Raw genomic sequence first — 26,208 nt, 5'->3', positions numbered from 1 at the left:
TCTCGTCAGTTCATTGCGGAGTAATAAGTCTCGTTCGTTTGCCCATTTACAATCAAATTAGTTTACAATTTTGTCAAAATCCGGCAGTGCCCGAGCTACGGTTATTTCACATGTCTTATCTGGTCCCGATCGAGATTCAGATGATTTGATCCGAAAATCGTCTGTCAACAAGTAATCAAAAATAGAAAAACATGAAAAGGGGTGCAACATGAGGACTTCACAGGGGGTCGTCCATCCTAATACTGCTCTCGCCCAAGCAAGCTTAACTTTGGAGTTCTGATGGGATCCAGCGCATTAGTGCTGGTATGATCGCACCCGACATTGAGTGCGAAGTTTATTCTTATATCCCTTGAGTACGTAGGAACGGGCAGCGATGGACAACACTCGGCACTGCTCTCGCCCAATAAGAACCATGAAGTTAAGCGTTCTAGCGCAATGGAAGAGCTAGGATGGGTGACACTCCCTGGTAAATCCTCGTGTCGCGATCGTTTACGTACATTATGGCCAAAACAGTCGAAATATTTGATTTTAATGAGTTAACCGTCTCCGGAGTAATATGCGTCATAACCTTTCGCACAGAACCGGCTCACGACAACAAAAATCGCTAAATGTTCCCAGGAAATAAAAAAAAATTAAGAAGAAGAAAATAGCGAATGTAAAGCTATTATTATGCCTGGGATATGATAAAATGAAATCGGAATCGAATTTCGAACATTCTAAGCATATTTCTCGAGGAAACGGAAGCCTAACAGAAGCTGAAAATCTGAAATTAGAAGGTCTTAGAGAAGGAATTAGGCTAAAATCTCGCCACCTCGTTGCGGAGTAAAGAGTCTCGTTTGTTTGCCCGTTTACAATCAAATTAGCCTACAATTTTGTCAAAATCCGGCAGTGCCCGAGCTACGTTGATTTCCCATTTCTTATCTGGTCCCGATCGAGATTCAGATAATTTGAGCCGAAAATCGTCTGTCAACAAATAATCAAAAGTAGAAAAACACGAAAAGGAGTGTAACACGAGGAATTCCAAGGGGTCACCCATTCTAGTACTCCTCTCGCCCAAGCACGCTTAACTTCGGAGTTCTGATGGGATCCGGAGCATTAGTGCTGGTATGATCGCACCCGACATTGAGTGGGAAGTTTATTCTTATATCCCTTGAGTACGTAGGAGCGGGCGGCGATGGACAACACTCGGCACTGCTCTCGCCCAATAAGAACCATGAAGTTAAGCGTTCTGGCGCGATGAAAGAGCTAGGATGGGTGACACTCCCTGGTAAATCTTCGTGTCGTGATCGTTTACGTAAATTATGGCTAAAACAGTCGAAATATTTGTTTTTAATGAGTTAACCGTCTCCAGAGTAATCTATATCATACACTTCCGCAGAGAACCGGCTCACAACAACAAAAATTGCTAAATGTTCCCAGAAAATAGAAAAAAATAAGAAGAAGAAAATAGCGAATGTAAAGCTATTATTATGCCTGAGATAAGATAAAATGGAACCGGAATCGAATTTCGAACTTCCTAAGCGGATTTCTCGAGGAAACGGAAGCCTAGCAGAAGCTGAAAATCTCAAATTAGAGGGTCTTAGAGAAGGAATTAGGCTAAAATCTCGCCACCTCGTTGCGGAGTGTTGAGTCTCGTTCGTTTGCCCGTTTACAATCAAATTAGCCTACAATTTTGTCCAAATCCGGCAGTGCCCGATCTACGTTGATTTCACATGTCTTATCTGGTCCCGATCGAGATTTAGATGATTTGAGCCAAAAATCGAATGTCAACAAGTAATCAAAAATAGAAAAACACGAAAATGGGTGCAACACGAGGACTTCCAAGGGGGTCAACCATCCTAGTACTGCTCTCGCCCAAGCACGCTTAACTTCGGAGTTCTAATGGGATCCGGTGCATTAGTGCTGGTATAATCGCACTCGAAATTTAGTGGGATTGTTATTCTTATATCCCTCGAGTACGTGTGGAGCGGACGGCACGATGGTAGAGCTAGGATGGGTGACCTCACTCGAAAGTCCTCGTGTCGCGACTGTTTACGTAAATTATTGATAAAACAGTCGAAATAATTGTTTTTAATGAGTTAACCGTCTCCGGAGTAATCTGCGTCATACCCTTCCGCACAGAACCGGCTCACGACAACAAAAATTGCTAAATGTTCCCAGAAAATAGAAAAAGATTATGAATAAGAAAATAACGAATGTAAAGCTATTATTATGTCTGAGATAAGATAAAATGGAACCGAAATCGAATTTCGAACTTCCTAAGCGGATTTCTCGAGGAAACGGAAGCTTAAAAGAAGCGGAAAATTGCAAATAAGAGTGTCTTAGAGAAGGAATTCGGCTAAAATATCGCCAGCTCATTGCGGAACAATCAAATTTGGTTACAATTTTGTCAAAATCCGGCATTGCCCGAGCTACGTTGATTTCACATGTCTTATCTGGTCCCGATCGAGATTCAGATGATTTGAGCCGAAAATCGTCTATTAACAAGTAATCAAAAATAGAAAAACACGAAAAGGGGTGCAACACGAGGACTTCCCAGGTGGTCACCCATCCTAGTACTGCTCTCGCCCAAGCACGATAAACTTCGGAGTTCTGATGCGATCCGGTGCATTAGTGCTGGTATGATCGCACATGAAATTGAGTGGGATGTTTATTCTTATATCCATCGAGTACGTAGGAGCAGGCGGCGATGGACAACACTCGGCACTGCTCTCGCCCAATCAGAACCATGGAGTTAAGCGTTCTGGCGCGATGGAAGAGCTAAGATGGGTGACACTCCCTGGTAAATCCTCGTGTCGCGATCGTTTACGTAAATTATGGCTAAAACAGTCGAAATATTTGTTTTTATTGAGTTAATCGTCTCCGGAGTAATTTGCGTCATACCCTTCCGCATAGAACCGGAATCGAATTTCAGACTTCCTAAGCGGATTTCTCAAGGAAACAGAAGTTTAACAGAAGCAGAAAATCGCAAATTAGAGGGTCTTAGAGAAGGAATTCGGCTAAAATCTCGCCAGCTCATTGCGAAGGAATGAGTCTCGTTCGTTTGCCCGTTTAAAATCAAATTAGGCTACAATTTTGTCAAAATCCGGCAGTGCCCAAGCTACGTTGATTTCACATGTCTTATCTGGTCCCGACCGAGATTCTGATGATTTGAGCCGAAAATTTTCTGTCAACAAGTAATCAAAAATAGAAAAACACGAGGACTTCCAAGGGGGTCACCCATTCTAGTACTGCTCTCGCCCAAGCACGCTTAACTTTGGAGTTCTGATGGGATCCGGTGCATTAGTGCTGGTATGATCCCACCCGACATTCAGTGGTATTTTTATTCTTATATCCCTCGAGTACGTGTGGAGCGGGCGGCGATGGACAACACGCGGCACTGCTCTCGCCCAATCAGAACCATGAAGTTAAGCGTTCTGGCGCGATGGAAGAGCTAGGTTGGGTGACCTCCCTGGGAAGTCCTCGTGTCGCGACCGTTTACGTCAATTATAGATAAAACAGTCGAAATAATTGTTTTTAATGAGTTAACCGTCTTCAGAGTAATCTGCGTTATACCCTTCCGCAAAGTACCGGCTCACGACAACAAAAATCGCTAAATGTTCCCAGAAAATAGAAAAAAAAATAGGAAAAAAAATAGAGAATTTAAAGTTATTATTATGCCTGGGATAAGATAAAATGGAACCGGAATTGAATTTCGGACTTCCTAAGCGGATTACTCGAGGAAACGGAAGCTTAACAGAAGCGAAAAATCTCAAATTAGAGTGTCTTAGAGAAGAAATTCGGCTAAAATCTCGTCAAATCATCGCGGAGTAATGAGTCTCGTTCGTTCGCCCGTTTACAATCAAATTAGGCTACAATTTTGTTCAAATCTGGCAGTGCCCGAGCTACGTTGATTTCACATGTCTTATCTGGTCCCGATCGAGATTCAGATGATTTGAGCCAAAAATCGTATGTCAACAAGAAACCAAAAATAGAAAAACACGAAAAGGGGTGCAACACGAGGACTTCTCAAGGGGTCACCCATCCTAGTACTGCTCTCGCCCTAGCATGCTTAACTTCGGAGTTCTGATAGGATCTGGTGCATTAGTGCTGGTATGATCGCACCCGACATTGAGTGGGATTTTTATTCTTATATCCCTCGAGTACGTGTGGAGCAGGCGGCGATGGACAACACGCGGTACTGCTCTCGCCCAATAAAAACCATGAAGTTAAGCCTTCTGGCGCGATGGCAGAGCTAGGATTGGTGACCTCCCTGGGCAGTCCTCGTGTCGCGACTGTTTACGTAAATTATGGCTAAAACATTCGAAATAATTGTTTTTAATGAGTTAACCATCTCCGGAGTAATCTTCGTCATATCCTTCTGCACAGAACCGGCTCACGACAATAAAAATCGCTAAATGTTCCCAGAAAATAGAAAAAAAATAAGAAAAAGAAAATAGCGAATGTAAAACTATTATTATGCTTGGTATACTATAAAATGGAACCGAAATCGAATTTCAAACTTCCTTAGAAGATTTCTCAAGGAAACGGAAGATTAACAGAATCGGAAAATCGCAAATTAGAGGGTCTTAGAGAATGAATTCTGCTAAAATCTTGCCAGCTCGTTGCGGAGTAATAAGGCTCGTTCGTTTGCCCGTTTACAATCAAATTAGTCTACAATTTTGTCCAAATCCGGCAGTGCCCGAGCTACGTTGATTTCACATGTCTTATCCGGTCTCGATCGAGATTCAGATGATTTGAGCCTAAAATCGTCTGTCAACAAGTAATCAAAAATAGAAAAACACCAAAAGGGGTGGCAACACGAGGACTTCCCAGGGGATCACCCATCCTAGTACTGCTCTCGCCCAAGCACGCTTAACTTCGGAGTTCTGATGGGATCCGGTGCATTAGTGCTGGTATGATCGCACCCGACATTGAGTGCGATGTGTATTCTTATATACCTCGAGTACATGTGAAGCGGGCGGCGATGGACAACACGCGGCACTTCTCTCGCCCAATCAGAACCATGAAGTTAAGCGTTCTGGCGTCCTCGTGGGCAGTCCTCGTGTCGCGATTGTTTATGTAAATTATGGCTAAAACAGTCGAAATAATTGTTTTTAATGAGTTAACCGTCTCCGGAGTAATCTGCGTCATACCCTTCCGCACAAAACCGGCTCACGACAACAAAAATCGCTAAATATTCCCAGAAAATAGAAAAAAATAAGAATAAGAAAATAACGAATGTAAAGCTATTATTATGCCTGAGATAAGATAAAATGGAACCGGAATTTAATTTCGAACTTCCTAAGCGGATTTCTCGAGGAAACGGAAGCTTAACAGAAGCGGAAAATCGCAAATTAGAGGTTCTTAGAGAAGGAATTCGGCTAAAATCTCGCCAGCTCATTGCGAAGGAATGAGTCTCTTTCGTTTGCCCGTTTACAATCAAATTAGGCTACAATTTTGTCAAAATCCGGCAGTGCCCAAGCTACGTTGATTTCACATGTCTTATCTGGTCCCGACCGAGATTCTGATGATTTGAGCCGAAAATCGTCTGTCAACAAGTAATCAAAAATAAAAAAACACGAAAAGGGGTGCAACACGAGGACTTTCTAGGGGGTCGGGTCACCAATCCTAGTACTGCTATCGCCCAAGCACGCTTAACTTCGGAGTTCTGATGGGATCCAGTGCATTAGTGCTAGTATGATCGCATCCGACATTGAGTGGGATGTTTATTCTTATATCCCTCGAGTACGTGTGGAGCGGGCGGCGATGGACAACACGTGGCACTGCTCTCGCCCAATTAGAACCATGAAGTTAAGCGTTCTGGCGCGACGGAAGAGCTAGGATGGGTGACCTCCCTGGGAAGAATTTGTGTCGCGACCGTTTACGTAAATTATCGCTAAAACAGTCGAAATAATTGTTTTTAATGAGTTAATCGTCTCCGGAGTAATATGCGTCATACCCTTCCGCACAGAACCGGCTCACGACAACAAAATTCGCTAAATGTTCCCCGAAAATATAAAAAAAAAATAAGAAGAAGAAAATAGAGAATTTAAAGATATTATTATGATTGGGATACGATAAAATGGAACAGTAATCGAATTTCGAACTTCCTAAGCTGATTTCTCGAGGAAACAGAAGCTTAAAAGAAGCGGAAAATCGCAAATTAGAGGGTCCTAGAGAAAAAATTCGGCTAAAATCTCGCCAGCTCATTGCAGAGCAATGAGTCTCGTTCGTTCGCCCGTTTACAATCAAATTAGCCTACAATTTTGTCAAAATCCGGCATAGCCCAAGCTTCGCTGATTTCACAGGGAGTCACCCATCCTAGTACTGCTCTCGCCCAAGCACACTTAACTTCAGAGTTCTGATGGGATCTGGTGCATTAGTGCTGGTATGATCGCACCTGACATTGAGTGGGATGTTTATTCTTATATCCCTCGAGTACGTGTGGAGCGAACGGCGATGGACAACACGCGGCACTGCTCTCGCCCAATCATAACCATGAAGTTAAACGTTCTGGCGCGACGGCAGAGCTAAGATGGGTGACCTCCCTTGGAAGTCCTCGTGTCGGGACCGTTTACGTAAATTAGGGCTAAAACAGTCGAAATAATTGTTTTTAATGAGTTAACCGTCTCCGGAGTAATCTGCGTCATACCCTACCACACAGAACCGGCTCACGACAACAAAAATTGCTAAATGTTACCAAAAAATAGAAAAAAATAAGAATAGAAAAATAGCGAATGTAAAGCTATTATTATGCCTAAGATACGATAAAATGGAACAGGAATCGAATTTCGAACTTCCTAAGCGGATTTCTCGAGGAAACGGAAGCTTAACAGAAGCGGAAAATCGCAAATTAAAGGGTATTAGAGAAGGAAATTGGCTAAAATCTCGCCAGCTCATTGCGGAGTAATGAGTCTCGTTCGTTTGCCCATTTACAATCAAATTAGGCTACACTTTTGTCAAAATCCGGTAGTTCCCGAGCTACGTTGATTTCACATGTCTTATCTGGTCTGGATCGAGATTCAGATGATTTGAGCCGAAAATCATCTGTCAACAAGTAATTAAAAATAGAAAAATACGAAAAGGGATGCAACACGAGGACTTCCCAGGGGGTCACTCATCCTAGTACAGCTCTCGCCCAAGCACGCTTAACTTCAGTGTTCTGATGGGATCCGGTGCATTAGTTCTGGTATGATCGCACCCGAAATTGGGTGGGATTTTTATTCTTATATCTCTCGAGTACGTGTGGAGCGGGCGGCGATGGACAACTCGCGGCACTGCTCTCGCCCAATCAGAACCATGAAGTTAAGCTCGAAATAATTGTTTTTAATGAGTTAATCGTCTCCGGAGTAATCTGCGTCATACGCTTCCGAACAGAACCGGCTCACGACAACAAAAATCGCTAAATGTGTAAAAGAAAATAGGAAAAAAAATAAGAAGAAAAAAATAGCGAATGTAAAGCTATTTTTATATCTGAGATACGATAAAATGCAACATGAATCGAATTTCGAACTACCTAAGCGGATTTCTCGAGTAAACAGAAGCTTAACAGAAGCGGAAAATCGCAAATTATAGGGTCTTAGAGAATGAATTCGGCAAAAATCTCGCAAGCTCAATGCGGAGTAATGAGTCTCGTTTGTTTGCCCGTTTACAATCAAATTAGGCTACAATTTTGTCAAAATCCGGCAGTTACATTGAGTGCGATTTTTATTCTTATATCTCGCCCAATCAGAACCATGAAGTTAAGCGTTCTGGCGTGATGGCAGAGCTGGGATGGGTGATCTCCCTGGGAAGTCCTCGTGTCGCGATCGTTTACGTAAACTAAGGCTAAAATAGTCGAAATAATTATTTTTAATGAGTTAACCTTCTCAAGAATAATCTGCGTCATACCCTTCCGCACATAACCGGCTCACGACAACAAAAATCGCTAAATGTTCCCAAAAAATAGAAAAAAATAAGAAAAAGAAAATAGCAAATGTAAAGCTATTTTTATGCTTGGGATACGATAAAATGGAACATGAATCGAATTTCGAACTTCCTAAGCGGATTTCTCGAGGAAACGGAAGCTTAAAACAAGGGGAAAATCGCAAATTTGATGGTCCTAGGGAAGAAATTCGGCTAAAATCTCGCCAGCTCATTGCGGAGTAATGAGTCTCGTTCGTTTGCCCGTTTACAATCAAATTAGCCTACAATTTTGTTCAAATCCGGCAGTGCCCGAGCTACGTTGATTTCACAAGTCTTATATGGTCCCGATCGAGATTCATATGATTTGAGCCAAAAATCGTCGGTCAACAAGTAATCAAAAATAGAAAAACACGAAAAAAGGTGAAACACGAGGGGTTCACAGGGGGTCACCCATCCTAGTACTACTCTCGCCCAAGCACGCTTAACTTCGAAGTTCTGAAGGGATCTGGTGCATTAGTGCTGGTATGATTGCACCCGACATTGAGTAGGATGTTTATTCTTATATCCCTCGAGTACGTGTGAAGCGGGCGGCGATGGACAACACGCGGCACTGCTCTTGCCCAATCAGAACCATGAAGTTAAGAGTTCTGGCGCGATGGCAGAGCTAGGATGGGAGACCTCCCTGGGAAGTCCTCGTGTCGCGATCGTTTACGTAAATTATGGCTAAAACAATCGAAAAATTTGTTTTTAATGAGTTAATCGTCTCCGGAGAAATCTGCGTCATACTCTTCGACACAGAACCGGCTCACGACAACAAATCCGGCAGTGCCCGAGCTACGTTGATTTCACACGTCTTAACTGGTCTGGACAACAAAAATCGCTAAATGTGAACAAGAAAATAGGAAAAAAAATAAGAAGAAAAAAATAGCGAATGTAAAGCTATTTTTATATCTGAGATACGATAAAATGCAACATGAATCGAATTTCGAACTACCTAAGCGGATTTCTCGAGTAAACAGAAGCTTAACAGAAGCGTAAAATCGCAAATTAGAGGGTCTTAGAGAATGAATTCCGCAAAAATCTCGCAAGCTCAATGCGGAGTAATGAGACTCGTTTGTTTGCCCGTTTACAATCAAATTAGGCTACAATTTTGTTCAAATCCGGCAGTGACCGAGCTACGTTTATTTCACATGTCTTATCTGGTCTCGATCGAGATTCAGATGATTTGAGCAGAAAATCGACTGTCAACAAGTAATCAAAAATAGAAAAACACGGAAAGGGGTGCAACACAAGGACTTCCCAGGGGGTCACCCATCCTAGTATTGCTCTCGCCCGAACACGCTTAACTTCAAGGTTCTGATGGGATCCGGTGCATTAGTGCTGGTATGATCGCACCTGACATTGATTGGGATGTTTATTTTTATATCTCTCGAGTACTTGTGGAGCGGGAGGCGATGGACAACACGCGGCACTGCTCTCGCAATCAGAACCATGAAGTTAAGCGTCTGGTGCGATGGCAGAGCTAGGATGAGTGACCTCCCTGGGAAGTCCTCGTGTCGCGACCATTTATGTAAATTATGGATAAAACAGTCGAAATAATTGTTTTTAATGAATTAACCATCTCCGGAGTAATCTGCGTCATACCCTTCAGCACAGAACTGGCTCACGACAACAAAAATCGATAAATGTTACCAGAAAATAGAAAAAAAAAAGAAGAAGAAAATAGAGTACGTAAAGCTATTAACAGAAGCGGAAAATTGCAAATTAGAGGGTCTTAGAGAAGGAATTCGGCTAAAATCTCGCCAGCTCATTGCGGAGCAATGAGTCTCGTTCGTTTGCCCGTTTACAATCAAATTAGCCTACAATTTTGCCCAAATCCGGCAGTGCCAGAGCTACGTTGATTTCACATGTCTTATCTGGTCCCGATCGGGATTAAGATGATTTGAGCAGAAAATCGTCTGTCAACAAGTAATAAAAAATATAAAAACACGAAAAGGGGTGACACACGAGGACTTCCAAGGGGGTCACCCAACCTAGTACTGCTCTCGCCCAAGCACGCTTAACTTCGGAGTTCTGATGGGATCCGGTGCATTAGTGCTGTTATGATCGCACCCGACATTGAGTGGGATGTTTATTCTTATATCCCTCGAGTACTTGTGGAGCGAGAGGCGATGGACAACACGCGGTACAGCTCTCGCACAATAAGAACCATGAAGTTAAGCGTTTCGGTGCGATGGCAGAGCTAGGATGGGTGACCTCCCTGGGAAGTCCTCGTGTCGCGACCGTTTACGTAAATTATGGCTAAAACAGTCAAAATAATTGTTTTTAATGAGTTAACCGTCTCCGGAGTAATCTGCGTCATACCCTTTTCCGCACGGAACCGGCTCACGGCAACAAAAATCGCTAAATGTTCCCAAAAAATAGAAAAAAAATAAGAAGAAGAAAATAGCGAATGTAAAGCTATTATTATGCCTGGGATACGATAAAATTGAACCGAAATCGAATTTCGAATTTTCTAAGCGAATTTCTTGAGGAAACGGAAGCTTAACAGAAGCGGAAAATTGCAAATTAGAGGGTCTTAGAGAAGGAATTCAACTAAAATCTCGCCACCTCGTTGCGGAGTAATGAGTCTCGTTCGTTTGCCCGTTTACAATCAAATTAGCCTACAATTTTGCCCCAATCCGGCAGTGCCCGAGCTACGTTGAATTCACATGTCTTATCTGGTCCCGATCGAGATTCAGATGCTTTGAGCCGAAAATCGTTTGTCAACAAGTAATCAAAAATAGAAAAACATGAAAAGGGGTGCAACACGAGGACTTCCCATGGTGTCACCCATCCTAGTACTGCTCTCGCCCAAGCACGCTTGACTTCGGAGTTCTGATGGGATCCGGTGCATTAGTGCTAGTATGATAGCACCCGACATTGAGTGGGATGTTTATTCTTATATCCCTCGAGTACGTGTGGAGCGGGCGGCGATGGACAACACGCGGCACTGCTCTCGCCCAATCAGAACCATGAAGTTAAGCGTTCTGGAGCAATGGCAGAGCTAGGATGGGTGACCTCCCCTGGCAGTCCTCGTGTCGCGATTGTTTACGTAAATTATGGCTAAAACAGTCGAAATAATTGTTTTTAATGAGTTAACCGTCTCCGGAGTAATCTGCGTCATACCCTTCCGCACAGAACAGGCTCACGACAACAAAAATCGCTAAATATTACCAGAAAATAGAAAAAAAAATAAGAAGAAGAAAATAGCGAATGTAAAGATATTATTATGCCCGAGATACGGTAAAATGGAACCGGAATCGAATTTCGGACTTACTAAAAAGATTTTTCGAGGAAACGGAAGCTTAAAAAAAACGGAAAATTGCAAATTAGAGGGTCTTAGAGAAGGAATTCGGCTAAAATCTCGCCAGCTCATTGCAGAGCAATGAGTCTCGTTCGTTTGCCCGTTTACAATAAAATTAACCTACAATTTTGTCCAAATCCGGCAGTGCCCGAGCTACGTTGATTTCACATGTCTTATCTGGTCCCGATCGAGATTCAGATGATTTGAGCCGAAAATTGTCTGTCAACAAGTATTCAAAAATAGAAAAACACGAAAAGGGGTGCAACACGAGGACTTCCCTGGGGGTCACCCATCCTAGTACTGCTCTCGCCCAAGCAATCTTTACTTCGGAGTTCTGATGGGATCAGGTGCATTAGTGTTGGTATGATCGCACCCGACATTGAGTTGGATGTTTATTCTTATATCCCTCGAGTATGTTTGGAGCGGGCGGCGATGGACAACACGTGGCGCTGCTCTCGCCCAATCAGAACCATGAAGTTAAGCGTTTTGGCGCGATGGCAGAGCTAGGATGGGTGACCTCTCTGGGAAGTCCTCGTGTCGCAACTATTTACGTAAATTATGGTTAAAACTGTCGAAATAACTGTTTTTAATGACTTAACCGTCTCCGGAGTAATCTGCATCATACCCTTCCGCATAGAACCGGCACACGACACCAAAAACGCTAAGTGTTCCCAGAAAATAGAAAAAAAAAATAAAAAGAAGAAAATAGCGAATGTAAAGCTATTATTATGCCTGGGATACGATAAAATGGAACAAAAATCGAATTTTGGACTTTCTAAGCGGATTTCTCGAGGAAACGAAAGCTTAACAGAAGCGGAAAATAGCAAATTAGAGGGTCTTAGAGAAGGAATTCGGCTAAAATCTCGCCACCTCGTTGCGGAGTAATGAGTCTCGTTCGTTTGCCCGTTTACAATCAAATTAGGCTACATTTTTCTCCAAATCCGGCAGTGCCCAAGCTACGTTGATTTCACATGTCTTATCTCGTCCCGATCGTGATTCAGATGATTTGAGCCGAAAATCGTCTGTCAACAAGTAATCAATCAAAAATAGAAAAACACGAAAAGGGGTGCAACACGAGGAGTTCCCATGGGGTCACACATGCTAGTAGTGCTCTCGCCCAAGCACGCTTAACTTCGGAGTTCTGATGGGATCCGGAGCATTAGTGCTGGTATGATTGCACCCGACATTGAAGGGGATGTTTATTCTTATATCCCTCGAGTACGTGTGGAGAAGTCGACGATGGTCAACACGGGCACTGCTCTTGCAAAATCAAAACCACGAAGTTAAGCGTTCTGGCGCGATGGAGCGGGCTAGGATGGGTGACCTCCCTGAGAAGTCCTCGTGTCGCGACCGTTTACGGAAATTATGGCTAAAGCAGTCGAAATAATTGTTTTAAGGAGTTAACCGTCTACGAAGTAATCTGCGTCATACCCTTCCGCACAGAACCAGCTCATGACAACAAAAATTGCTAAATGTTTCCATAAAATAGAAAAAAAAATAAGAAGAAGAAAATAGCGAATGTAAAGCTATTATTATGCATGAGATACGATAAAATGGAACATGAATCGAATTTAGAACTTCCTAAGTGGATTTCTCGTGGAAACGGAAGCATAACAGAAGCGGAAAATCGCAAATTAGAGGGTCTTAGAGAATGAATTCTGCTAAAATCTCGCCTGCTCATTGCGGAGTAATGAGTCTCGTTCGTTTTCCCGTTAACAATCAAATTAGCCTACAATTTTGTCCAAATCCGGCAGTGCCCGAGCTACGTTGATTTCACATGTCTTTTCTCGTACCGATCGAGATTCAGATGATTTGAGCTGAAAATCGTCTGTCAACAAGTAAACAAAAATAGAAAAACACGAAAATGGGAGCAACACGAGGATTTCCCAGGGGGTCACCAATCCTAGTACTGCTCTCGTCCAAGCACGCTTAACTTCAGAGTTCTGATGGGATCCGGTGCATTAGTGATGGTATGATCGCATCCGACATTAAGTGGGATGTTTATTCTTATATCCCTGGAGTAAGTGTGGTGCGGGTGGCGATGGACAACACGCAGCACTGGTTTCGCCAAATCAGAACCATGAAATTAAGTGTTCTGGCGCGAAAGTCGAAATAATTGTTTTTAATGAGTTAACCGTCTACGAAGTAATCTGCAACATACCCTTCTGCACAGAACCGGCTCACGACAACAAAAATCGCTAAATGTTCTCAGAAAATAGAAAAAAAATAAGAAGAAGAAAATAGCGAATGTATAGGCTATTAATATGTCTGGGATATGATAAAATGGAACCGGAATCGAATTTCGAACTTCCTAAGCGGATTTCTCGTGGAAACGGAAGCTTTACATAAGCGAAATCGCAAATTTGAGGGTCTTAGAGATGGAATTCGGCTAAAATCTCGTCAGCTATTTGCGGAGTAATGAGTCTCGTTCGTTTGCCCGTTTACAATCAAATTAGGCTAAAATTTTTTCCAAATCCGGCAGTGCCCGAGCTACGTTGATTTCACATGTCTTATCAGGTCCCGATCGAGATTCAGATGATTTGAGCCGAAAATCGTCTGTCAACAAGTAATCAAAAATAAAAAAAACAAAAATCGGCGCAACACGAGGACTTCCCAGGAAGTCACCCATACTAGTACTGCTCTCGCCCAAACACGCTTAACTTCGAAGTTCTGATGGGATCCGGTGCATTAGTGCAGGTTTGATCGCACACGTCATTGAGTGGGATGTATATTCTTATATCCCTCGAGTACGTGTGGAGCGGGCGGCGATGGACAACACGCGGCACTGCTCTCGCCCAATCATAACCATGAAGTTAAGCGTTCTGGCGCGATGGCAGAGGTAGGATGGGTGACCTCCCTGGGAAGACCTCGTGTCGCGACCGTTTACGTAAATTGTGGCTTAAACTGTCGAAATAATTGTTTTTAATGAGTTAACCGTCTCCGGAGTAATCTGCGTCATACCCTTCCGCACAGAACCGTCTCACTACAACAAAAATCGCTAAATGTTCCCAGAAAATAGAAAAAAAATAAGAAGAAGAAAATAGCGATTGTAAAGCTACTATAATGCCTGGGATACGATAAAATGGAACCGAAATCGAATTTCGGACTTCCTAAGAGGATTTCTCGATGAAACGGAAGCTTAACAGAAGCGGAAAATCGCAAATTAGAAGGTCTTCGAGAAGGAATTCGGCTAAAATCTCGTCAGTTCATTGCGGAGTAATGAGTCTCGTTCGTTTGCCCGTTTACAAAAAATTAGGCTACAATTTTGTCCAAATCCGGCAGTGCCCGAGCTACGTTGATTTCACATGTTTTATCTGGTCCCGATCGAGATTCAGATGATTTGAACCAAAAATCGTATGTCAACAAGTAATCAAAAATAGAAAAACACGAAAAGGGGTGCAACACGAGGACTTTCTAGGGGTTCACCCATCCTAGTACTGCTCTCGCCCAAGCACGCTTAACTTCGGAGTTCTGATGGGATCCGGTGCATTATTGCTTGTATGATCGCACCCGACATTGAGTGGGATGTTTATTCTTATATCCCTCGAGTACGTGTGGAGCGGGCGGCGATGGACAAAACGCGGCACTGCTCTAGCCCAATCTGAACCATGAAGTTAAGCGTTCTAGCGCGATGGCAGAGCTAGGATGGGTGACCTCCCCTGAAAGTCCTTGTGTCGCGACCGTTTACGTAAATTATGGCTAAAACAGTCGAAATAATTGTTTTTAATTAGTTAACCGTCTCCGGAGTAATCTGCGTCATACCCTTCCACGCAGAACCGGCTCACGACAACAAAAATCGCTAAATGTTGCAAGAAAATAGAAAAAAAATAAGAAGAAGAAAATAGCGAATGTAAAGCTGTTATTATTCCTGGGATACGATAAAATGGAACCGTAATCGAATTTGGAACTTCCTAAGAGGATTTCTCGAGAAACGGAAGCTTAACAGAAGCGGAAAATCGCAAATTAGAGGGTCTTAGAGAAGGAATTCGGCTAAAATCTTGCCAGCTCATTGCAGAGAAATGAGTCTCGTTCGTTTAACCGTTTACAATCAAATTAGGCTTCAATTTTGTCCAAATCCGGCAGTGTCCGAGCTACGTTGATTTCACATTTTTTATCTGGTCACGATCGAGATTCAGATGATTTGAGCCGAAAATCGTGTGTCAACAAGTAATCAAAAATAGAAAAACATGAAAAAGGGTGCAACAAATTAGAGGGTCTTAGGAAAAAGAATTCGGCTAAAATCTTGCAATCTCATTGCGGAGTAATGAGTCCCGTTCGTTTGGCCGTTTGCAATCAAATTAGCCTATAATTTTGTCCAACTCCGGCAATGCCCGAGCTACGTTGATTTCACATGTCTTATCTGGTCCCGATCGAGATTCATATGATTTGAGCCGAAAATCGTCTGTCAAAAAGTAATCGAAAGTAGAAAAACACGAAAAAAGGTGCAACACGAGAACTTCCCAGGGGGTCGCCCATCCTAGTACTGGTCTCGCCCAAACACGCTTAACTTCGGAGTTCTGATGGGATCCGGTGCATTAATGCTAGTATGATTGCACCTGACATTGAGTGGGATGTTTATTCTTATATCACTCGAGAACGTGTGGAGCGGGCGGCGATGGTCAACACGCGGCACTGCTCTCGCCCAATCAGAACCATGAATTTAAGCGTTCTGACGCGATGACAGAGCTAGGATGGGTGACCTCCCTTGGAAGTCCTTGTGTCGCGACCGTTTACATAATTATAGCTAAAACAGTCGAAATAATTGTTTTTAATGAGTTAACCGTCTTTGGAGTCATCTGCGTCATACCCTTCTGCACCGAACCGGCTCACGACAACAAAAATCGCTAAATGTTCACAGAAAATAGAAAAAAAATAAGAAGAAGCGGTAAAATGGAACCGGAATCGAATTTCGAACTTCCTAAGCGGATTTCTCGAGGAAACGAAAGCTTAACAAAAGCGGTAAATCGCAAATTAGAGGGTCTTAGAGAAGGAATTCGGCTAAAATCTTGTCAGTTCATTGCGTAGTAATGATTTTCGTCCGTTTGCCCGTTTACAATCAAATTAGCCTACAATTTTGTCCAAATCCGGCAGTGTCAGAGCTACGTTGTTTTCACATGTCTTATCTGCTCCTGATCGAGATTCAGATGATTTGAGCCAAAAATAGTCTGTCAACAAGTAATCAAAAATAGAAAAACACGAAAAGTGGTTCAACACGAGGACTTCCAAGGGGGTCACCCAATCTAGTACTGCTCTTGCCCAAGCACGTTTAACTTCGGAGTTCTGATGGGATTTGGTGCATTAGTGCTGGTATGATCGCACCCGACATTGAGTGGGATGTTTATTCTTATATCCCTCGAGTACGTGTGGAGCGGGCGACGATGGACATCACGCGGCACTGCTCTCGCCCAATCAGAACCATGAAGTTAAGCGTTCTGGCGCAATGACACAGCTAGGATGGGTGACCTCCCTTGGAAGTCCTTGTGTCGCGACAGTTTACATAAATTATAGCTTAAACAGTCGAAATAATTGTTTTTAATGAGTTAACCGTCTCTGGAGTAATCTACGTCATACCCTTCCGCACAGAACCGACTCACGACAACAAAAATCGCTAAATGTTCCCGGAAAATAGAAAAGAAAATAAGAAGAAAATTGCGAATGTAAAGCTATTATTATGCCTGAGATACGATAAAATGGAAACGGAATCGAATTTCGGACTTCCTAAACGGATTTCTCGAGGAAACAGAAGCTTAACAGAAGCGGAAAATCGCAAATTAGAGGGTCTTAGAGAAATAATTCGGCTAAAATCTCTTTAGCTCATTGCGGAGTACTGAGTCTCGTTCGTTTGCCCGTTTACAATCAAATTAGCCTACAATTTTTTCCAAATCCGGCAGTGCCCGAGCTACGTTGATTTCACATGTCTTATCAGGTCCCGATCGAGATTCAGATGATTTGAGCCGAAAATCGTCTGTCAACAAGTAATCAAAAATAAAAAAAACGAAAATCGGCGCAACACGAGGACTTCCCAGGAAGTCACCCATACTAGTACTGCTCTCGCCCAAACACGCTTAACTTCGAAGTTCTGATGGGATCCGGTGCATTAGTGCAGGTTTGATCGCACACGTCATTGAGTGGGATGTATATTCTTATATCCCTCGAGTACGTGTGGAGCGGGCGGCGATGGACAACACGCGGCACTGCTCACAACCAATCAGAACCATGAAGTTAAGCGTTCTGGCGCGATGGCAGAGCTAGGATGGGTTACCTCCCTGGGAAGTCCTCGTGTCGCGACCGTTTACATAAATTATGGATAAAACAGTCAAAATAATTGTTTTTAATGAGTTAACCGTCTCCAGAGTAATATGTGTCATACCCTTCCGCACAGAACCGGCTCACGACAAAAAAAATCATTAAATGTTCCCAAAAAATAGATAAAAAAATAAGAAAATGAAAATAGCGAATGTAAAGCTATTATTATGCTGGGATACGATAAAATGGAATCGAAATCGAATTTAGAACTTTCTAAGCGGATTTCTGGAAGAAACGGAAGCTTAACAGAAGCGTTAAATCGCAAATTAGAGGGTCTTAGAGAAGGAATTCGGCTAAAATCTCGCCAGCTCATTGCGGAGTAATGAGTCTCATTCGTTTAACCGTTTACAATCAAATTAGGCTACAATTTTGTCCAAATCCGGCAGTGTCCGAGCTACGTTTATTTCACATGTCTTATCTAGTCCCGATCGAGATTCAGATGATTTGAGCCGAAAATCGTCTGTCAACAAGTAATCAAAAATAGAAAAACACGAAAAGGGGTGCAACACTTGGACTTCCAAGGGGGTCACCCATACTAGTAATGCTCTCGCCCAAGCACGCTTAACTTCGGAGTTCTTATGGGATCCGGTGCATTAGTGCTGGTATGATCGCACCCGACATTGAGTGGGATGTTTATTCTTATATCCCTCGAGTACGTATGGAGCGGGCGGCGATGGACAACACGCGGCACTGCTCACAACCAATCAGAACCATGAAGTTAAGCGTTCTGGCGCGATGGCAGAGCTAGGATGGGTGACCTCCCTGGGAAGTCCTCGTGTCGCGACCGTTTACATAAATTATGGATAAAACAGTCAAAATAATTGTTTTTAATGAGTTAACCGTCTCCAGAGTAATATGTGTCATACCCTTCCGCACAGAACCGGCTCACGACAAAAAAAATCATTAAATGTTCCCAAAAAATAGATAAAAAAATAAGAAAATGAAAATAGCGAAAGTAAAGCTATTATTATGCTGGGATACGATAAAATGGAATCGAAATCGAATTTAGAACTTTCTAAGCGGATTTCTGGAAGAAACGGAAGCTTAACAGAAGCGTTAAATCGCAAATTAGAGGGTCTTAGAGAAGGAATTCGGCTAAAATCTCGCCAGCTCATTGCGGAGTAATGAGTCTCGTTCGTTTAACCGTTTACAATCAAATTAGGCTACAATTTTGTCCAAATCCGGCAGTGTCCGAGCTACGTTGATTTCACATTTCTTATCTGGTCCCGATCAAGATTCAGATGATTTTAGCCGAAAATCGTCTGTCAAGAAGTAATCAAAAATAGAAAAACACGAAAAGGGGTGTAACACGAGGACTTCTCAGGGGGTCACCCATCCTAGTACTGCTCTCGCCCAAGCATGCTTAACTTCCGAGTTCTGATGGGATACAGTGCATTAGTGCTGGTATGATCGCTCCCGACATTGACTGGGATGTTTATTCTTATATCCCTCGAGTACGTGTGGCACCGGCGGCGATGGACAACACGCGGCACTGCTCTCGCCCAATCAGAACCATGAAGTTAAGCGTTCTGGCGCGATGGCAGAGCTAGGATGGGTGACCTCCCTGGGAATTCCTCGTGTCGCGACCGTTTACGTAAATTATGGATTAAACAGTTGAAATATTTGTTTTTAACGAGTTAACCGTCTCCGGAGTAATATGCGTCATACCCTTTTGCATGAAACCTGCTCAAGACAACAAAAATCTCTAAATGTTCCCAGAAAAAAGAAAAGAAAATAAGAAGAAGAAAATAGCGAATGTAAAGCTATTATTATGCCTGGGATACGATGAAATGGAACCGGAATCGAATTTCTGACTTCCTAAGCGGATTTCTCGAGGAAACGGAAGCTAAACAGAAGCGGAAAATCGCAAATTAGAGGGTGTTAGAGAAGGAATTCGGCTAAAATTTCGCTTGCTCATTGCGGAGGAGTGAGTCTCGTTCGTTTGCCCGTTTACAATCAAATTAACCTACAATTTTGTCAAAATCCGGCAGTGCCTGAGCTACGTTGATTTCACATGTCTTATCTGGTCCCGATAGAGATTCAGATGATTTGAGCAGAAAATCATCTGTCAAAAAGTAATCGAAAGTAGAAAAACACGAAAAGAGGTGCAACACGAGAAATTCCCAGGGGGTCACTCATCCTAGTACTGCTCTCGCCCAAGCACGCTTAACTTCGGAGTTTTGACTGGATCCGGTGCATTAGTGCTGGTATGATCGCACCTGACATTGAGTGGGATGTTTATTCTTATATCCCTCGTGTACGTGTGGAGCGGGCGGCGATGGACAACACGCGGCACTGCTCTCGCCCAATCAGAACCATGAATTTAAGTGTTCTGGCGCGATGACAAAGCTAGGATGGGTGACCTCCCTTGGAAGTCCTTGTGTCGCGACCGTTTACATAATTATAGCTAAAACAGTCGAAATAATTGTTTTTAATGAGTTAAACGTCTCCGGAGTCATCTGCGTCATACCCTTCTGCACCGAACCGGCTCACGACAACAAAAATCGCTAAATGTTGACAGAAAATAGAAAAAAATAAGAAGAAGAAAATAGCGAATGTAAAGCTATTATTATGCATGAGATACGATAAAATGGAACCGGAATCGAATTTCGGACTTCCTAAACGGATTTCTCGAGGAAACAGAAGCTTAACAGAAGCGAAAAATCGCAAACTAGAGTGTCTTAGAGAAAGAATTCGGCTAAAAACTCGCCAGCTCATTGCGGAGCAATGAGTCTCGTTCGTTTGCCCGTTTACAATCAAATAAGCCTGCAATTTTGTCCAAATTCGACAGTGTCCGAGCTACGTTGTTTTCACATGTCTTATCTGGTCCCGATCGTGATTCAGATGATTTGAGCAGAAAATAGTTTGTCAACAAGTAATCAAAAACAGAAAAACACGAAAAGGGGTTCAACACGAGGACTTCCAAGGGGGTCACCCATCCTAGTACTGCTCTCGCCCAAGCACGCTTAACTTCGGAGTTCTGATGTGATTTGGTGTATTAGTGCTGGTATGATCGCACCCGACATTGAGTGGGATGTTTATTCTTATATCCCTCGAGTACGTGTGGCGCGGGCGGCGATTGACAACACGCGGCACTGCTCTCGCCCAATCAGAACCATGAAGTTAAGCGTTCTGGCGCGATGGCAGAGCTAGGATGGGTGACCTCCCTTGGAGGTTCTCGTGTCGCGACCGTTTACGTAAATTATGGATAAAACAATCAAAATAATTGTTTTAATGAGTTAACTGTCTCCGGAGTAATATGCGTCATACCCTTCCGCACAGAACCGGCTCACGACAACAAAAATCGCTAAATGTTCCCAGAAATTAGAAAAAAAAATAAGAAAAAGAAAATAGCGAATGTAAAGCTATTATTATGCCTGGGATATGATAAAATGGAACCGGAATCGAATTTAGAACTTCCTAAGCGGATTTCTTGAGGAAACGATAGCTTAACAGAAGCGGAAAATCGCAAATTAGAGGGTCTTAGAGAAAGAATTCGGCTAAAATCTTGCCAGCTCATTGCGGAGGAATGAGTCTCTTTCGTTTGACCGTTTACAATCAAATTAGGCTACAATTTTTTCCAAATCCGGCAGTGTCCGAGCTACGTTGATTTCACATGTCTTATCTGGTCCCGATCAAGATTCAGATGATTTGAGTCGAAAATCGTCTTTCAACAAGTAATCAAAAATAGAAAAACACGAAATGGGTGCAACACAAGGACTTCCCAGGGGGTCACCCATCCTAGTACTGCTCTCATCCAAGCCCGCTTAAATTAGGAGTTCTGATGGGATCCGGTGCATTAATGCTTGTATGATCGAACCTTACATTGAGTGGGATGTTTATTCTTATATCCCTCGAGTACGTGTGGAGCGGGCGGCGATGGACAACACGCGGCACTGCTCTCGCCCAATCAAAACCATGAAGTTAAGCGTTCTGGCGCGATGGCAGAGCTAGGATGGGTGACCTCCCTAGGAAGTCCTCGTATCGCGACCCTTTAAGTAAATTATGGATAAAACAATCGAAATAATTGTTTTTAATGAGTTAACCATCTCCGGAGTAATCTGCGTCATACCTTTCAGCACAGAACCTGCTCACGACAACAAAAATCGCTAAATGTTCCCAGAAAATAGAAAAGAAAATAAGAAGAAAAAATAGCGAATGTAAAGCTATTATTATGCCTGGGATACATTAAAATGGAACCAGAATCGAATTTCGGACTTCCTAAAAGGATTTCTCGAGGAAACAGAAGTTTAACAGAAGCGGAAAATCGCAAATTAGGGGTCTTAGAGAAAATAATTTGGCTAAAATTTCGCAAACTCATTGCGGAGTAGTGAGTCTCGTTCGTTTGCCCGTTTATAATCAAATTAGCCTACAATTTTGTCCAAATCCGGCAGTGCCCGAGCTACGTTGATTTCACATGTCTTATCTGGTCACGATCGAGATTCAGATGATTTGAGCCGAAAATCGTCTGTCAACAAGTAATCAAAAATAGAAAAACAGGAAAAAGGGTGCAACACTTGGACTTCCAAGGGGGTCACCCATCCTAGTACTGCATAAGTGCAGGTATGATCGCACCCGACATTGAGTGGGATGTTTATTCTTATATCCCTCGAGTACGTGTGGAGCGGGCGGCGATGGACAACACGCGGCACTGCTCTCGCCCAATCAGAACCATGAAGTTAAGCGTTCTGGCGCGATGGCAGAGCTATGATGGGTGACCTCCCTTCGAAGTCTTCGTGCCGTGACTGTTTACGTAAAGTATGGATAAAACAATCAAAATAATTTATTTTAATGAGTTAACCGTCTCCGGAGTAATATGCGTCATACCCTTCCGCACAGAACCGGCTCACGACAACAAAAATCGCTAAATGTTCCCAGAAAATAGAAAAAAAAATAAGAAAAAGAAAATAGCGAATGTAAAGCTATTATTATGCCTGGGATACGATAAAATGGAACCGGAATCGAATTTAGAACTTCCTAAGTGGATTTCTTGAGGAAACGGAAGCTTAACAGAAGCGAAAAATCGCAAATTAAAGTGTCTTAGAGAAAGAATTCGGCTAAAATCTCGCCAGCTCATTGCGGAGTAATGAGTCTTGTTCGTTTGCCCGTTTACAATCAAATTTGCCTGCAATTTTGTCAGAATCCGGCAGTGTCCGAGCTACGTTGTTTTCACATGTCTTATCTGGTCACGATCAAGATTCAGATGATTTGAGCCGAAAATAGTTTGTCAACAAGTAATAAAAAATAGAAAAACACGAAAATGGGTGCAACACGAGGACTTCCAAGGGGGTCACCCATCCAAGTACTGCTCTCGCCCAAGCATACTTCACTTCGGAGTTCTGATGGGATCCGGTGCATTAGGGCTGGTATGATCGCACCCGACATTGAGTGGGATGTTTATTCTTATATCCCTCGAGTACGTGTGGAGCGGGCGGCGGTGGACAACACGCGGCACTGCTCTCGCCCAATCAGAACCATGAAGTTAATCGATCTGGCACGATGACAGAGCTAGGATGGGTGACCTCCCTTGGAAGTCCTTGTGTCGCGACCGTTTACCTAAATTATAGCTAAAACAGTCGAAATAATTATTTTTAATGAGTTAACCGTCTCCGGACTAATCTGCGTCATACCCTTCCGCACAGAATCGGCTCACGACAACAAAAATCGCTAAATGTTCCCAGAAAACAGAAAAGAAAATAAGAAGAAAATAGCGAATGTAAAGCTATTATTATGCCTGAGATACGATAAAATGGAACCGAAATCGAATTTCGGACTTCCTAAACGGATTTCTTGAGGAAACAGAAGCTTAACAGAAACGGAAAATCGGAAATTAGAGTGTCTTAGAGAAATAATTCGGCTAAAATCTCGCCAGCTCTTTGCGGAGTAGTGAGTCTCGTTCGTTTGCCCGTTTACAATCAAATTAGCTTACAATTTTGTCCAAATCCGGCAGTGCCCGAGCTACGTTGATTTCACATGTCTTATCTGATCCCGATCGAGATTCAAATGATTTGAGCTGAAAATCGTCTGTCAACAAGTAATCAAAAATAGAAAAAAACACGAAAAGGGGTGCAACACGAGGACTTCCAAGGGGGTCACCCATCCTAGTACTGCTCTCGCCCAAGCACGCTTAACTTTGAAGTTTTGATAGGATCCGGTGCATAAGTGCAGGTATGATCACACCCAACATTGAGTGGGATGTTTATTCTTATATCCCTCGAGTACGTGTGGAGCGGGCGTCGATGGACAACACGCGGCTCTGCTCTCGCCCAATCAGAACCATGAAGTTAAGCGTTCTGGCGTGATTCCAGAGCGAGGATGGGTGACCTCCCTGGCAGCCCTCGTGTCGCGACCGTTTACGTAAATTAGGGCTAAAACAATCGAAATAATTTTTTTTAATGAGTTAACCGTCTCCGGAGTAATTTGCGTCATACCATTCCGCACAATACCGGCTCACGACAAAAAAAATTGCTAAATGTTCCCAGAAAAGAGAAAAAAAAATAAGAAGAAGAAAATAGCGAATGTAAAGCTATTATTATGCGTGATATACGATAAAATGGAACTGAAATCGAATTTCGAACTTCCTAAGCGGATTTCTAGAGGAAACGAAAGCTTAACAGAAGCGGAAATTCGCAAATTAGAGGGTCTTAGAGAAGGAATTCGGCTAAAATCTCGCCAGCTTATTGTGGAGTAATGAGTCTCGTTCGTTTGCCCGTTTACAATCAAATTAGGCTACAATTTTTTCCAAATCCGGCAGTGCTTGAGCTACGTTGATTTCACATGTCTTATCTAATCCTGATCGAGATTCAGATTATTTGAGCCGAAAATCGTCTGTCAACAAGTAATCAAAAATAGAAAAACACGAAAAGGGTACAACACGAGGACTTCCCAGGGGATCACCCATCCTAGTGCTGCTCTCGGCAAAGCACGCTTAACTTCGGAGTTCTGATGGGATCCGGTGCATTAGTGCTGGTATGATCGCACCCGACATTGAGTGGGATTTTTATTCTTATATCCCTCGAGTACGTGTCGAGCAGGCGGCGATAGACAACACGCGGCACTGCTCTCGCCCAATCAGAACCATGAAGTTAAGCGTTCTGGCGCGATGGCAGAGCTAGGATCGGTGACCTCCCTGGGAAGTCCTCGTGTGACGACCGTTTACGTAAATTATGGGTACAACAGTTGAAATAATTGTTTTTAACGAGTTAACCGTCTCCGAAGTAATATGCGTCATACCCTTCCGCACGAAACCTGCTCAAGACAACAAAAATCGCTAAATGTTCCCAGAAAATAGAAAAAAAATAAGAAGAAGCAAATAGCGAATGTAAAGCTATTATTATGCCTGGGATACGATAAAATGGAACCGGAATCGAATTTCGGACTTCCTAAGCGGATTTCTCGAGGAAACGGAAGCTTAACAAAAGCGGAAAATCGCAAATTAGAGGGTCTTAGAGAAGGAATTTGGCTAAAATCTCGCCAGCTCATTGCGGTGGAATGAGTCTCGTTCGTTTGCCCGTTTACAATCAAATTAGGTTTCAATTTTGTCCAAATCCGGCAGTGTCCGAGCTACGTTGTTTTCACATGTCTTATCTGGTCCCGATCGATATTCAGATGATTTGAGCCGAAAATAGTCTGTCAACAAGTAATCAAAAATAGAAAAACACGAAAAGGGGTGCAACATGCACTGTAACGTCTCACTCATTTTTAAAATTCTACTGGACATTTTTTTTTAAATAAAAGCTCGCATTTTCGAAATAATATTTAAAATAATCGTAATAATTTGACAGTAAAAAATTAACCAAACTCATCTATAATAATTCAAAAATATAAACTAATAAAAATCTTAAAATCATCAACGTGTGAAAATATTCATTTCCTCTCAATCTCATAAATCGTAATGCAAAAAACATGTGGTCCTCGGGTCGTGTCATCGCACCAGGTCTGCCTACTCAGAGTTCGGCACCTATAGTCTCCTCAACATTTAGCTCACCTGCATCACACACGCCTTGTGAGTCTAAAGAATCAACACACATATACCAGGAATAACAAGTACATATACATAGCATACAGCAGTGAAAAATATCATACTCAACATACCTTTCATGAACTTAAAAGCATAACATAAACGTGTATTGTAAAATCATAATGCTAACATACCTTTCATTAACTTTAAAACATGAATATAAACATGTCGTATCAAATCATATCATATTAAATCATGTCATCTCATGTCATCATAAACTTAAACATTTTCTTTTTAATTGAATTCAGTTCATTAGTTGTGACTTTCGTATCAGCTCTATCGATTGATCCATCTATAAAACCGTGGTACCCGGCGGCGGGGACATCAGTGACAGCATTACCCGTCCACTGAGCCTTGGCCTCAGCTCATCATATCTCATATCATGTCAATGGAAATACGATCGTCGGACTCCCTCTGGGGCCTTTTCCCTCACGATATCTCCAATCATATCATCGTATACATATAAATCGTCAGTCACAACCAACTCCCATCATTCAAAAACATCATCATATTCACCACTTAATAAAAACATGCATATACGTAATTTTTCCTTTAAACCAAGCATGCAACGTATATTTTCATATAATCTTAAAAATCGTGATCATGATGCATAAAAATTTAAAATATAGAAAATTTGTGCTCATGGCGC

At 42.6% G+C, this 26,208-nt stretch overlaps 26 non-coding genes and 4 pseudogenes across 26 annotated transcripts; all 30 read right to left on the bottom strand.

Annotated features, from left to right (window-relative positions):
• Positions 1–198: 198 nt before the first annotated feature.
• On the bottom strand, positions 199–317 carry LOC142508715 (5S ribosomal RNA). Its single transcript, XR_012806919.1, has one exon. It is a non-coding gene; the product is annotated as a 5S ribosomal RNA (ribosomal RNA).
• A 683-nt stretch (positions 318–1,000) lies between these two features.
• LOC142517011 (5S ribosomal RNA) lies at positions 1,001–1,118 on the bottom strand. The gene has a single exon (XR_012812775.1). It is a non-coding gene; the product is annotated as a 5S ribosomal RNA (ribosomal RNA).
• Positions 1,119–1,800: 682 nt separating this feature from the next.
• LOC142515363 (5S ribosomal RNA) lies at positions 1,801–1,919 on the bottom strand. Its single transcript, XR_012811213.1, has one exon. It is a non-coding gene; the product is annotated as a 5S ribosomal RNA (ribosomal RNA).
• Positions 1,920–2,514: 595 nt separating this feature from the next.
• LOC142517124 (5S ribosomal RNA) lies at positions 2,515–2,633 on the bottom strand. Its single transcript, XR_012812883.1, has one exon. It is a non-coding gene; the product is annotated as a 5S ribosomal RNA (ribosomal RNA).
• Positions 2,634–3,186: 553 nt separating this feature from the next.
• Positions 3,187–3,305, bottom strand: LOC142508657 (5S ribosomal RNA). Its single transcript, XR_012806863.1, has one exon. It is a non-coding gene; the product is annotated as a 5S ribosomal RNA (ribosomal RNA).
• Positions 3,306–3,987: 682 nt separating this feature from the next.
• On the bottom strand, positions 3,988–4,106 carry LOC142515360 (5S ribosomal RNA). The gene has a single exon (XR_012811210.1). It is a non-coding gene; the product is annotated as a 5S ribosomal RNA (ribosomal RNA).
• A 684-nt stretch (positions 4,107–4,790) lies between these two features.
• Positions 4,791–4,909, bottom strand: LOC142513882 (5S ribosomal RNA). The gene has a single exon (XR_012809805.1). It is a non-coding gene; the product is annotated as a 5S ribosomal RNA (ribosomal RNA).
• Positions 4,910–5,567: 658 nt separating this feature from the next.
• On the bottom strand, positions 5,568–5,691 carry LOC142512157 (5S ribosomal RNA; annotated as a pseudogene).
• A 572-nt stretch (positions 5,692–6,263) lies between these two features.
• On the bottom strand, positions 6,264–6,384 carry LOC142512288 (5S ribosomal RNA; annotated as a pseudogene).
• A 682-nt stretch (positions 6,385–7,066) lies between these two features.
• Positions 7,067–7,185, bottom strand: LOC142508160 (5S ribosomal RNA). Its single transcript, XR_012806388.1, has one exon. It is a non-coding gene; the product is annotated as a 5S ribosomal RNA (ribosomal RNA).
• A 1,119-nt stretch (positions 7,186–8,304) lies between these two features.
• LOC142507245 (5S ribosomal RNA) lies at positions 8,305–8,423 on the bottom strand. Its single transcript, XR_012805506.1, has one exon. It is a non-coding gene; the product is annotated as a 5S ribosomal RNA (ribosomal RNA).
• A 742-nt stretch (positions 8,424–9,165) lies between these two features.
• Positions 9,166–9,284, bottom strand: LOC142509129 (5S ribosomal RNA). The gene has a single exon (XR_012807316.1). It is a non-coding gene; the product is annotated as a 5S ribosomal RNA (ribosomal RNA).
• Positions 9,285–9,882: 598 nt separating this feature from the next.
• Positions 9,883–10,001, bottom strand: LOC142507249 (5S ribosomal RNA). Its single transcript, XR_012805510.1, has one exon. It is a non-coding gene; the product is annotated as a 5S ribosomal RNA (ribosomal RNA).
• A 685-nt stretch (positions 10,002–10,686) lies between these two features.
• LOC142516654 (5S ribosomal RNA) lies at positions 10,687–10,805 on the bottom strand. The gene has a single exon (XR_012812438.1). It is a non-coding gene; the product is annotated as a 5S ribosomal RNA (ribosomal RNA).
• Positions 10,806–11,489: 684 nt separating this feature from the next.
• LOC142506723 (5S ribosomal RNA) lies at positions 11,490–11,608 on the bottom strand. Its single transcript, XR_012805005.1, has one exon. It is a non-coding gene; the product is annotated as a 5S ribosomal RNA (ribosomal RNA).
• Positions 11,609–12,296: 688 nt separating this feature from the next.
• On the bottom strand, positions 12,297–12,415 carry LOC142517200 (5S ribosomal RNA). Its single transcript, XR_012812959.1, has one exon. It is a non-coding gene; the product is annotated as a 5S ribosomal RNA (ribosomal RNA).
• Positions 12,416–13,098: 683 nt separating this feature from the next.
• LOC142509363 (5S ribosomal RNA) lies at positions 13,099–13,217 on the bottom strand. The gene has a single exon (XR_012807540.1). It is a non-coding gene; the product is annotated as a 5S ribosomal RNA (ribosomal RNA).
• A 608-nt stretch (positions 13,218–13,825) lies between these two features.
• LOC142509352 (5S ribosomal RNA) lies at positions 13,826–13,944 on the bottom strand. The gene has a single exon (XR_012807530.1). It is a non-coding gene; the product is annotated as a 5S ribosomal RNA (ribosomal RNA).
• Positions 13,945–14,626: 682 nt separating this feature from the next.
• LOC142508571 (5S ribosomal RNA) lies at positions 14,627–14,745 on the bottom strand. Its single transcript, XR_012806778.1, has one exon. It is a non-coding gene; the product is annotated as a 5S ribosomal RNA (ribosomal RNA).
• A 927-nt stretch (positions 14,746–15,672) lies between these two features.
• LOC142514601 (5S ribosomal RNA) lies at positions 15,673–15,791 on the bottom strand. Its single transcript, XR_012810489.1, has one exon. It is a non-coding gene; the product is annotated as a 5S ribosomal RNA (ribosomal RNA).
• A 644-nt stretch (positions 15,792–16,435) lies between these two features.
• Positions 16,436–16,554, bottom strand: LOC142511138 (5S ribosomal RNA; annotated as a pseudogene).
• Positions 16,555–17,234: 680 nt separating this feature from the next.
• Positions 17,235–17,353, bottom strand: LOC142509351 (5S ribosomal RNA). The gene has a single exon (XR_012807529.1). It is a non-coding gene; the product is annotated as a 5S ribosomal RNA (ribosomal RNA).
• Positions 17,354–18,036: 683 nt separating this feature from the next.
• LOC142516924 (5S ribosomal RNA) lies at positions 18,037–18,155 on the bottom strand. Its single transcript, XR_012812692.1, has one exon. It is a non-coding gene; the product is annotated as a 5S ribosomal RNA (ribosomal RNA).
• A 683-nt stretch (positions 18,156–18,838) lies between these two features.
• Positions 18,839–18,957, bottom strand: LOC142509538 (5S ribosomal RNA). The gene has a single exon (XR_012807706.1). It is a non-coding gene; the product is annotated as a 5S ribosomal RNA (ribosomal RNA).
• Positions 18,958–19,641: 684 nt separating this feature from the next.
• On the bottom strand, positions 19,642–19,760 carry LOC142517014 (5S ribosomal RNA). The gene has a single exon (XR_012812777.1). It is a non-coding gene; the product is annotated as a 5S ribosomal RNA (ribosomal RNA).
• Positions 19,761–20,441: 681 nt separating this feature from the next.
• Positions 20,442–20,560, bottom strand: LOC142507885 (5S ribosomal RNA). Its single transcript, XR_012806125.1, has one exon. It is a non-coding gene; the product is annotated as a 5S ribosomal RNA (ribosomal RNA).
• Positions 20,561–21,242: 682 nt separating this feature from the next.
• On the bottom strand, positions 21,243–21,361 carry LOC142512435 (5S ribosomal RNA; annotated as a pseudogene).
• Positions 21,362–22,800: 1,439 nt separating this feature from the next.
• Positions 22,801–22,919, bottom strand: LOC142517146 (5S ribosomal RNA). Its single transcript, XR_012812906.1, has one exon. It is a non-coding gene; the product is annotated as a 5S ribosomal RNA (ribosomal RNA).
• Positions 22,920–23,602: 683 nt separating this feature from the next.
• Positions 23,603–23,721, bottom strand: LOC142508494 (5S ribosomal RNA). Its single transcript, XR_012806705.1, has one exon. It is a non-coding gene; the product is annotated as a 5S ribosomal RNA (ribosomal RNA).
• A 682-nt stretch (positions 23,722–24,403) lies between these two features.
• LOC142508809 (5S ribosomal RNA) lies at positions 24,404–24,522 on the bottom strand. The gene has a single exon (XR_012807012.1). It is a non-coding gene; the product is annotated as a 5S ribosomal RNA (ribosomal RNA).
• Positions 24,523–26,208: the final 1,686 nt, after the last annotated feature.

Source organism: Primulina tabacum, chromosome 10 (assembly GCF_025594145.1).
Source record: "Primulina tabacum isolate GXHZ01 chromosome 10, ASM2559414v2, whole genome shotgun sequence".
Taxonomy (NCBI): domain Eukaryota; kingdom Viridiplantae; phylum Streptophyta; class Magnoliopsida; order Lamiales; family Gesneriaceae; genus Primulina; species Primulina tabacum.
The sequence above is the reverse complement of the archived record's forward strand: the minus strand, read 5'-3'. Positions and strand labels throughout refer to the sequence as shown.